At 46.7% G+C, this 11,479-nt stretch overlaps 1 protein-coding gene, 1 long non-coding RNA gene and 3 other non-coding genes across 5 annotated transcripts in view; 4 read left to right on the forward strand and 1 right to left on the reverse strand.

The window, feature by feature from the left end:
* CYGB (cytoglobin) overlaps positions 1-3,112 on the reverse strand; it is a 29,812-nt gene extending 26,700 nt beyond the window's left edge. Inside the window, exon 1 of the mRNA XM_031657799.1 lies at positions 3,098-3,112. The gene's annotated coding sequence lies outside the window, so the exon portion shown is untranslated. The remainder of the gene's footprint in view (positions 1-3,097) is intronic.
* Positions 3,113-4,076: 964 nt separating this feature from the next.
* Positions 4,077-11,221, forward strand: LOC103878999. Its single transcript, XR_639396.4, has 5 exons — positions 4,077-4,200; positions 4,718-4,802; positions 5,289-5,387; positions 7,560-7,674; positions 9,038-11,221. It is a non-coding gene; the product is annotated as an uncharacterized LOC103878999 (long non-coding RNA).
* Positions 5,135-5,212, forward strand: LOC116271124. Its single transcript, XR_004179563.1, has one exon. It is a non-coding gene; the product is annotated as a small nucleolar RNA R38 (small nucleolar RNA).
* LOC116271127 lies at positions 7,378-7,461 on the forward strand. The gene has a single exon (XR_004179566.1). It is a non-coding gene; the product is annotated as a small nucleolar RNA R38 (small nucleolar RNA).
* LOC116271126 lies at positions 7,911-7,982 on the forward strand. The gene has a single exon (XR_004179565.1). It is a non-coding gene; the product is annotated as a small nucleolar RNA R38 (small nucleolar RNA).
* Positions 11,222-11,479: the final 258 nt, after the last annotated feature.

Consider the following 11,479-nt stretch of genomic DNA (forward strand, 5'->3'; position numbering starts at 1 on the left):
TCTGTCACCCAGGCTGGAGGGCAGTGATGCAATCATGGCTGACTGCATAGCCTCAATCTCACGGGCCCCAGCAATCCTCCCATCTCAGCCTCCCATCCAGCTGGGGCCACAGGCATGTGCCACCACACCTGGATGCTTTTCATTTTTCATTTTTTATTGATAGAGATGGAGGTCTCCCTATGTTGCTCAGGCTGGTCTTGCACTCCTGGGCTCAAGCGATCCTCCTGCCTTGGCCAACCAAAGTGTTGGGATTATAGGCGTGAGCCACTGCGACCAGCCCAAAGACTGTTTTCTATTACTGTGGGTTTCAGATACCATGTCTTAAACCCCGTCAGTGACCACCCCAACGCAATAGGCCAGTTGACTGAATTCTCCCTTTGTATCAGAGCCTGGGTCCCTGAAAAGCGCTGGGGACTTCTGCCTTCCTGTTTGTAAAGGGTCACTAGACTGTGACTCTTTCCATGTCAATAAATAGAGGTCTGCACTAGCCTGGTATAATGGCTGCATAATAATTCCACGGTAGGTAAAACTCAAATGTCCTAGCTCTCACCAGCAACGAGTGCAAATGAGATCACAGTAACATCCACATTTCAGTCTCAACAGCTCTGAGCCCTTGCCGGCTCATTCAGGAATTCTGATGCATTCTCTGAAGTCTCCCCAGTTATTTCTGGGTTGGCTGCACAGTGTACTTTACATGTGCTTAGGCACATGGCCTCTCATTGTATTTCACTCCAGCCTCTTGGCCACTGGCCAGCTGCCCTGGCATCCCTATCTGCCATGAAGCTGCTGTTGGGGAAGCAGTGTCCAGTCAGGTGTGAAGGCGACTTGGTGGCCTGCGGCGGAGCGAGGAGCTATAAAGAATGGCCCTCACTATACACTGGGTGGCATCCAGGCCCAATATAGCCCTGCTAGAGCCCGGAGCCTTCATCTTCCACACATCAGCTCTGCAGCCTCCCACCCTCACTCTTCCTGCCATGAAGTGGCTCAAATGGCAGAGCAGGTGCCCACTGTTCCTCCTTTCAACCTCATTTCTGATTTTGTCCCCAACCACCCCTACAAACACATGAAAATCTTCTTCCTTCTCCCTTCCTCCCCCAAAACAAAAGTCCTTATACATAAGGTCACCTTATTCATTAGTGGTAAAAGCATGGATTCTACAGGCTGGGAGCAAAGTCTGACCCTGCCGTTACTGGTTATGTGAATTTGGGCAAGTTACCGAATTTCCCAGTGCTACTGTTTCCTTATCCGTAAAATGGGAACAGTGATAGTGTTACCAGAGAGGAGTCCTGATCCAGGTCCCAAAAGAGGGTTCTTGGATCTTGAGCAAGAAAGAATTTGGGGTGAGTCTATAAAGTGAAAGCAAGTTTATTAGAAAAGTAAAGGAATAAAAGAATGGCTACTTGGCCGGGCATGGTGGCTCAGGCCTGTAATCCTAGCACTTTGGGAGGCTGAGGCAGGCAGATCACTTGAGGTCAGGAGTTCAACACCAGCCTGGCCAACATGGTGAAACCCTATCACTACTAAAAATACAAAAATTAGCCAGGCGTGGTGGCGTGCACCTGTAATCCAGCTACTCAGGAGGCTGAAGCAGGAGAATGGCTTGAACCCGGGAGGCGGAGGTTACAGCACCACTGCAGCCTGGGTGACAGAGCGAGACTCTGTCTCAAACAAACAAACAAAAAGGCTACTCCACAGAGCAGCCCTGAGGGCTACTGGTTTCCCATTTTTATGGTTATTTCTTGATTATATCCTAAACAAGGGGTGGATTATTTATGCCTCCCATTTTTAGACCATATAGGGTAACTTCATAAGGTTGCCATGGCATTTGTAAACTGTCATGGTGCTGGTGGGAGTGTAGCAGTGAGGACGACCAGAGGTCACTCTTACTGCCATTGTGGTTTTGGTTTTGGCGGGCTTCTTTACTGCAACCTGTTTTATCAGCAAGGTCTTTATGACCTGTATCTTGTACCAACCTCCTATCTCATCCTGTGACTTAGAATGCCTTAACTGTCCGGGAATACAGCCCAGTAAGTCTCAGCTTCATTTCACCCAGCTCCTATTCAAGATGGAGTTCTCTGTTTCCAGTGCCTCTGACAGTAGTACTTCACTGCATTGTGAGGATTAAATGAGTTCATACATGTACAGAAATCAATGTAAGGAGTGGCACCTGGTAAGTGCTATGAAGTATTAGCTCTCATTACTATTTTGTCTACAGCAGGTCACCAGCCCGCTAGCAGCTTTTGGAAAATTCACACTTAGAATTCCCACTGCAAGTCTCAAAGGAAAGGAACTATGTTTGCAGGGACAGAACACATTCTTCCTTTCAGTATTACACAAAATGATGTGTCTTCAAGGGTAAGGTAGAGAAACCCAATGGCCAGAATTACTGCTGAATGAATTAATGATTATTTGCGAAGACTTACTGTTAGCATAGCAGGTAAACACCAAACCCTGCACTGTTAAGAAATTAAAAAGAAAAAAAAAAAAAAGAGGCTGGGCATGGTGGCTCACACCTGTAATCCCAGCACTTTGGGAGGCCAAGGCGGGTGGATCACCTGAGGTCGGCAGTTTGAGACCAGCCTGACATGGAGAAACCCCGTCTCTACTAAAAATACAAAATTAGCTGGGCGTGGTGGCGCATGCCTGTAATCCCAGCTACTCGGGAGGCTGAAGCAGGAGAATCACTTGAACTTGGGAGGCAGAGGTTGTGGTGAGCCGAGATTGCACCATTGCATTCCAGGCTGGGCAACAAGAGCGAAACTCTATCTCAAAAAATAATAATAAAAAAAAATTAAAATAAAAAGCCCTTGAAGAGCTTACAATCAAATGAAAGGAGGTAAACATAAACAAATGTGGTAATTTGAAAATAAGTATCTGCAACATATCACCATCTGCAGGACAATATAATCCACACCGAAGGCCACAGAAATCACTGTTAATGGGTGGATGAGAACGGGGAGACTGGAATGGAGAAAAGGCTCTTGGTCTTGCAAATTTAAATTAGTTTTCAAATAGGTGCAAATTCTGGCCCTGATTGTTGTCATTTTTGCCTTATTTTTATTTCAAAAATGAAGCCAGACCGGGCGCAGTGGCTCACCTTTGTAATCCCAGCACTTTGGGAGGCCAAAACAGGACGGTTGCTTGAGGCCAGGAGTTTGAGACCAACCCGGGCAACACAGTGAGACCTCATCTCTGCAAAATAAAAATAATCATCTGGGCGTGGTGGTGCTCGCCGGTCACCCTGGCCACTTGGGAGGCTGAGGCAGGAGGATCACTTGAGCCCGGGACGTCGAGGCTGCAATAAGTTATGATTGCACCACTGCACTCCAGCCTGCGTGCCAGGGTGAAACCCCGTCTCAAAAACAAACCAAGAAAACCCAGAAACCAAAAAAAAAAAAAAAAATGAAGCCAAAGTGGTTGCCTCAAAAATAACACCCAGAAGAGCAGTGGGTGTTACATCATTCTCCGTTCTTTTCGTAATTCAACTCGTGACACTTGCCTTTTTTTCTCTTCTCGGAATGAAAAGCACACTCGGCCCGGACCCTCGGGCAGCCGCGGAGGCGGAACCCCCGTCGCTCTCGAGCGCCCCCTGCCGCCCGCGCCTCGGCCTCACCGGCCTCGCCCCAATCTTAAAAACACCTGAGCGGGAGGTTGAACGATTCCCTTGGAATCTCTCCTCTTCACTAACCCAGCGAACCACTCCAAATGCCCCTATCCTCCCCCAGATAAAATCCGCAGAGCAATTAAAAAAGATATTCGGCCAAGCCCCGGTTTCCTCATCCGTCCCTGGCCCCTCGAACTTTCTGTGCTTCCCCAGTCTCGATCAGGGACAACCGGTGCTGATGCTCAATGACTTTCTGGCAGAAGTGAACCTCCAGCTTCGTTTTCCGACAGCCGTGGTTCTTTATAGGCCTGGTTTCCCACTCCGACCCTCCACTGCCCCTGGTGGCGGCCACCATCTTACCCCCAGCTCCAGGGTCGCGCTGAGGACGCGGCCAGCCCCCAGTGACTGCAGTTTTGAACTACATTTCCCATCAGCCCTTTCTCAACATCGCGAGAGTTCCGGAGAGAGCTTGCCGAGAAGACTTGTGCGCAGGCGCGGTCTCGCGTTCTTTTCGAGGTCGGCCGCGTGGCTGGAAGACATGGCTACTGGCGTTGGTGTTGAGGACGGCGAGCAGCTTCAGGCCTTTAGTGATGATGGTAAGGCTGCCTGAGTGGGAAAACGGGGTCTTCCTTGACACGACACTAACACACTTGGCCTCCCTTCCTCAGAGACGAAGTGGTGACGATAAGCTCGTTTCTCTCTGGTAGGGTGATTAGGAGGGTTAGAAGTACTGGATGAGAAAATGCTTTCCAAACGGCGAGAAAGTGTTACGTGAAGGGAGAGAGCTCAAGCCCGTCCTAGGCGTCATAGGGCCGGCTTCTGCCGGGGAGGGGGGCCTGACATTCTGGGCAGCCTCGTGCGCCTCCGCCGTGCGTGTGCTGAGCGTGCACGCCCGGGGGTCTTCGGTGCCCTTGCACGGGCAAACTCTGACGATGGTGGTTCTTAATTCAGCATCAGGAGTGTTAACGTGTGAAGACGTGATTCCACTTGGAGTGCCTTGAGGACGGCCCCGATCAGTAGTTTATATTTAACTTTACAGATGGGAATCAATAGGATTGTAAACTTCTTCTGGAAAGCCGTAGTTTTAACAACGAGCCTTTTTTCCTTCCCCAGAGGCCTTTCTTTGTTTGGCATCTGCAGAGACGGTGAAAAGCAGAGCTCCAGGTTGAAGGAGCAGAGTAATGGATGGAGCCCTAACGTGAGTAAGAATGGGTTCAGGCAAGGCCTGAGTGGTCACCAAAAATGAGAAAGCACAGATGGTGCTATCACATACATTCACGTCCTGCTTTATTCTGAAGTTCAAGTGTGAGAATACATGTTGACATACAAGCCAGCTATGGTAAGAAGTTACTCAGAATTCAGAATACTAATTATTTTAATGATAAAAATGAGTAGGGTCTGTGCCCGTGTATTTTGGGGCCACTAGATGTCACTGTAACCAACGTGGATCCTTGTTAGGGCATGCAGGGATGGAAAGAGACGTGGCAAATGAATTTTGGATTGCTGGGATTTAGGCATCTTTGTTATTGTCTGAGCTGAGGATGATCTAAAGTTATCCCTGTCTGAAATGGTATCTTTTGTGAGGAGGTCTGACTCGCTGAGGCTCAGCCGTTTAATACAGATCTGGAGAATAAACCTTAAGGTGGTTTCTGTTAGAATGAAGCCTGTTATCCTTCTCTTTTAGATTAAAGGTGTTGGCTGTGGCCTTGGAAACAGTCATGTGAAAACCCATCACCTTAAGGTGTTGAGTGTAAGGATCTTCATGATGAAGTTTCTTTAAACGGTGAGATTTTAAATTCTTTCATAGACTTGAGTATGCTTATGGTCCCCTTTAAGTATTGGTTTGTTAGTTTTGGGGATGTGTTGGTCTTCCAGGGTTATGTTTGCTCAGATAATGGAAGTAGTATGGAATTCCTTTTGCTAGGGTCCTTGCCAAGCACTCTCACAAAGAGTATTTTTTGTTTGTTTGTTTGTTTGTTTTGAGATAGAGTTTTGCTCTTGTTGCCCAGGCTGGAGTGCGATGGTGCAATCCTGACTCAGAGTAACCTCTGCCTCCCGGGTTCAAGCTAGTCTCCTGCCTCAGCCTCCCAAGTAGCTGGGGAATTTCTCCATGTTGGTCAGGCTGGTCTCGAACTCCCGACCTCAGGTGATCTGCCTGCCTCAGCCTCGCAAAGTGCTGGGATTACAGGCGTGAGCCACCGCGCCCGGCCATAAATAGTATTTCTAATATCAACCCCATGTGAGGTAAATTTTTTCCCCCACTCTGCTGTTAAGTAAGTAAAAGTGAGGCTTAGAGAGTTCTCTTGCCCAAAGTTATACAAGCAGTTACTGAGTTAGACTGGCAGTTCTCAACTGGGGAGGGATGGTGTTCCTGGCCTCCGGTGAATGCTGCTATTAATAAATATCCTGGCCGGGCCTGGATATTTATCTCATGCCTGTAATTCCAGCACTTTGGGACGCCGAGGTGGGTGGATCACCTGAGGTCAGGAGTTCGAGACCAGCCTGGCAAATGTGGTGAAACCTTGTCTCTACTAAAAATACAAAAATTAGCTGGGTGTGGTGGTGGGCACCTATAATCCCAGCTACTCAGGAGACTAAGGCGGGAGAATCTCTTGAACCCAGGAGGCAGAATTTGCAGTGAGCTGAGATCGCACCATTGTACTCCAGTCTGGGTGACAAGAGCGAAACTCTGTAAATAAATAAATAAATAAATATCCTACAATGCACACGACAGCCTGCATGAGGAATAACTGATCCACCCAGTATGTCAGTAGAGCTGAGGTTGAGAAACTCCTGTATACCACACATTAGGCTAACTAGATCTGGGCCCTAGTCTCAGCCTGTTTTCTCACCAGTCTTATTTCTTCATCTGTGAAACAGGGTTAGTGATTTCAAAACCTGACTATTACATCAGAACCACCAACAAAGTGTTAAAATATACACATTGCTGGGCCTCACCTCCAGGCATGGGTGAGAATGGCTCTGGGGTGGAGTCCGGGAATCATGTGGCCAGTCCAAGAGCAAATGGGTAGTAACTAGATCAGGGGTGTCATCTTTTGGCTTCCTTGTGCCACATTGGAAGAATTGTCTTGGGCCACACATAAAATATACTAACACTAATGATGGCTGATGGGCTAAAAAAAAAATCTCATGATGTAAGAGTTTACAAATTTGTGTTGGGCTGCATTCAAAGCCGTCCTGAGCCACATGCAGGCTGTGGGTTAGACAAGCTTGAATTAGATGATCTGATCTGTTTTTAGTGCAAGGATTTTATTATAGTGAGATTGTAGTGCTGGCTATTTTTAAGTAGCTCTTGGGCAAATCTCTAATCCTCTGTCTTAAAAAACTGAAAGCCTGGAGGGTGCGGTGGCTGACACCTGTAATCCCAGCACTTTGGGAGGCTGAGGCAAGTCGATCACCTGAGGTCGGGCATTCAAGACCAGCCTGACCAACATGAAGAAACTCCATCTCTACTAAAAATACAAAATTGGCCTGGCGTGGTGGCGCATGCTTGTAATCCCAGCTTACTTGGGAGGCTGAGGCAGGAGAATCACTTGAACCCAGGAGGTGGAGGTTGCAGTGAACTGAGATCGGGTCATTGCACTCCAGCCTGGGCAACAAGAGTGAAACTGTTTCAAGAAAAACAACAAAACAAAACTGAAAGTCACATTCTTGCTCCGCAGAGTTTGCGTGAGGGAAGTGAACAATTTGATAAAAAAATAGTTTGCATGTGCTGTGGCTATTAGTGCCATGGGCCAGCAGGTTGAGGGGAGCTGGGTCCATGATGATGTCAAGTTATCCCTGTCTGAAGGCAAAGAAAGGCCTTTCAGTGTGGAATTTGAATATCTGAAACTCAGTTTCCCAAGTTTGCCTTACAGAAATTTTAAGCTGCTTGAGAGTTACTCTGCGTGTATCTTCTTAAGTAGTTTTTTTTCTTAATTTCTCTTCTTCCCAGGTGCAGTGAGCCTCAGTTTCTGAAGCCGGAAAAGGATCCTCTAGTAGCCACATTGTGGCAGTTGCCCTGAACCAGGACCTGGACCCGGACCCAAATTGCCATGTCTTTAATGCATGTAAGTAGACGAACTGGTAAACAGGCTTGGTTTGGGGGTGTGGTAATCTTTTTTGCTTCCCCTGCTCTGGACTTAAAGCAATGGATGCCAAGGGGCAGGGAGACTTTAGTGGCGTTTTGTTGCTAGGTGTCCGCAATAAGAGACAAAACTGAACTGCTTTGCCGGAAACAAGTGAAATGATTGCTTTCCTGTTTGTAAGCTTTGTTTTTACATCTTTCATAGCCCTAAGAAGTCCCACAAGCCTGTGATGGTTAGTTATCCCTGTCTGAAAATCTGGACTGAGGGAAATCATCTATTCTGAGGCTTAAGGGTTTGGCTCCATGTTTTTTTCCCCCTTTTTTCCCCTCAGCATATCCTGCTGAGAGCCCAGTCTAGAGAGCATCATTCCTCTAAAACGTGAAAAGCAAGTGTGTGCTTGCCCTGCTTTCTCTAGTCCTTTGATTATGGCTCTGAGGGTACAGGCTGTATGAGGTGGCGGAAATGCACAAGTAGCCAGGATTTGATTTATGCCCTTATTGTGGAATGAAAGTGTTTGTTACTTATTTCAAGAAAATGAATGTGCTCTTAGAAACAGAGTGGAATGTAGGATGTATGCCAGCTTGTGGCAGTGAGCATGCTTGACGACTCTGACCTTGCCTCTGCTCCAGGGTCCTGACATTTAGGGGAAACCACGGCTGTTTGGTTTCTATGTGCTTTGTTAAGGATGCCAGGGAGGTCTCCTGAGTTTGTAGCTTAGATCCTGTCTGAATGTCAGGACTGGTGTGTGAGCAAGAAAGAAGCCAAGTGATGCTGGAGGGTGGGGTGCCCGGCTTTGTTCCCATTTGAATGCCAGGCTTGAAGTGCACACAGATTGCCTTTCTTTTCTGTTGAAATGGGAGGTGTGTGCAAACTCTTTGTGTTTAAGGTTGTGTTTTTGCTGGACACCAAAGAAGCTGTATTCTGGGTTAGATTTAATGAGCCTAAAAACTGGCCCCAGTAGTTTACAGCCTGCAAGTAAAACAGTGAAAAGGGCAGCTTATCAAGTGGTTATTGTCTGCTGAGTGGACTTGGCTACAGAACTCAAGTAAACCATAAGATTTGACTTGAAATGTTTATATCCAGAGTTGTTTACTGGCCTCTTACCAGCAACTGCTCCCTCAGAGGTACTGTCTCCTTAAAATGAGTCATCCTGGATCCCCACCAGCCTGCACCAAAATGATGTGATAGTGCCCCGTTATGCTCCCCCAACGCACACATGCCTGCTGGTGGTGAGAATGAGTGCTCTTAGACTGACTGCCTTTTTCTCCCAAATTAGTTGTTACATAGCATTCAGTTTTGAGTCACTTCCTTGGCTGTTACTTCAAATTATTCTCCTGTTTTATAGGTTAGCTACTAGCCATGCCAGATGGGATCAGCACAGCCCTGCCTCTGCTGCTAATTGTTCCTCTAAAGTAATCGCCATGCCTTCTTCGGGCTTCATCTTTAAAGGAATGAAGTGACTGAGATTATTCTGGAAAAGCTTTTGGCAGTTAGTGAAATTAGAGTACAACTAAGAACATTTTCAGACCTCCACTGTGGATGACCTGGGTATAATCTCACAAATCGATGGGAATGCAAGGATTGTAAACTGAAATGAACGCGATCATACTGCGTTGGAAGAGCCTAGGAGGAAACCGATGCCGTGAGTTTCAGAGAGTAACGCTTAACCCCAGTTACGTAAACAGGATTCCATCTTGTGTTTTCTCTTTTTCAGTTACCCACTACGTTGATTTTGTGATCTGCTAATGGGTTGCCACCCACAAACATTGCTTTAGCACTTTTACTTCAAATCAATGAAGGACTGAGAAAAGTTCTCCTGGTGTCTCCACAGAGTGGCTTCCAGGAACAGGTCTTTGCATAGAATATCAGTGGTTTCCTTTTTTGTTTCAAATAATGGTCAGAAGATATCCAGTGTTGACTCACCAAGGCAATCAGGTTCCTTTTTCCTTTTTTTTTTTTTTTTTTTTTTTTTTTACATTTTATATTTTTGCTCTTTTTTATTTTAGTTTATTTTATTTATTTTTTGAAACGGAGTTCCACTCTGTCACCAGGCTGGAGTGCAGTGGTGTAATCTCAGCTCACTGCAGCCTCCGCCTCTCAGGTTCAAGCAATTCTCTTGGCTCAGCCTCCTGAGTGCTGAGACTACAGGCACCGCGTACCTTCTTTAGTAGAGACGGGATTTCACCATGTTGGCCAGGATGGTCTCTATCTCCTGACCTCGTGATCTGCCTGCCTCAGCCTCCCAAAGTACTGAGATTCCACGCAGGAGCCACCACGCCCAACCTTTTTTTTTTTTCTTTTTAATTTAAATTTAAATTTTTTTCATTTTTTTGAGACAAATTTTTTTTTGTTTGTTTGTTTTTTGTTTTTGAGACAGTCTTGCTCTGTCACCCAGGCTGGGAGTGCGGTGGCATGATCTCTGCAACCTCTACCTCCCAGGTTCAAGCAATTCTTGTGCCTCAGCCTCCGGAGTAACTGAGACTACAGGTGCATGCCACCACACCTGGCTAATTTTTTATGTTTTAGTAGAGACAGGGTTTCAACCATGTTGCCCAGGTTGGTCTCCAACTTCTGAGCTCAGGCAATCCACCCGCCTTGGCCTCCCCAAGTGCTAGGATTACAGGTGTGAGCCACCACACCCAGCTATTTTTTCTTTTGTTTTTTAATTTTAAAGTTGGGGTCTCAATTTGTTACCCTGGCTGGTCTCGAACTCCTGGACTCAAGCGATCCTCTGGCTCCAAGCCCACTACCAGTCTCAGGTTTTTAACTAAAAGATCACTACCTTTTTTTCCTCTTATCTGCTGCCATGTGAGACGTGGCTTTCACCTTCCGCCGTGATCGTGAGGCCTTCCCAGCCACGAGGAACCATAAGTCCAATAAATTAAAAAAAAAAATCACTATATAAGATACTAGGATGGATTGTGACCGTTGAGGGGTGCTTACATATCCCACATTTGACTACATTCTTTCCAAACTAAGTATTCTATCCAAAGGAACATACTGCTATCATGGAGACCAAAGAGGGACTATTTAAGGTTGCCAAGGTGAAGCGAGCTGAGAGGCTCTGTTCTGGTGCCAGCAACTCTGAAATCTTAATTCCTGCTGTCCAGGCAGCAGAATGCCATGGTTTCCCCAAGTAGGTAGCTGCTTTAGCAATTAAAGCCCAAATGTCTGTTCTGTTCATCAGAGGTCTCTGAATTTCTGAAGGGGTATTTCGTTTCTGGTGACTGAGTTAATCCCCATCCCTCTTGTAAAGTGTGCTAATAGAATCAGCCTTTCAAAGCTACAGAACCAGACCGTGCCCTAAATTGACCAACATGATTGATGTGCCTCGGGAAGTCTCTTGCCAGCTGTCCCTGTGAAGACCTCCCCCCCCCCCGCTGCTGCCTTGCACACTGAAGCATCTCACACTGTGCAGAGCCATTTAGTCATCAAGACAGTAAATCCCAGGGCTGGGTTAAGTGCTATGTGATAACTTGGCTGAGACTTCTTTAAAGCCACTTATAATAAAATTAGGAAACTACCGTCAGCTAAGTTCAAATTTACCGAAGCCAAGATACAAGGATGAGGGTTTATTACCTGGTAACATCATCCTGTTGGTGACAAGGTGGGGATACGTCTCTAATGGGACTTCCCTCAGTGGCAGGCAGACTGCCAAGCAACTAACCCCCATCGAGTGCCAGACCCTCCCAGTGTTCTGAGAGTGATCTCCATGCTGAACACCCTGCATTTTATATGATTTCTCGACCCAGCCAAAAAAAAGAAAATGGTCCATCATGTACACAGT

This window comes from Papio anubis, chromosome 17 (genome assembly GCF_008728515.1).
Source record: "Papio anubis isolate 15944 chromosome 17, Panubis1.0, whole genome shotgun sequence".
In the NCBI taxonomy this organism is placed as follows: Eukaryota; Metazoa; Chordata; class Mammalia; order Primates; family Cercopithecidae; genus Papio; species Papio anubis.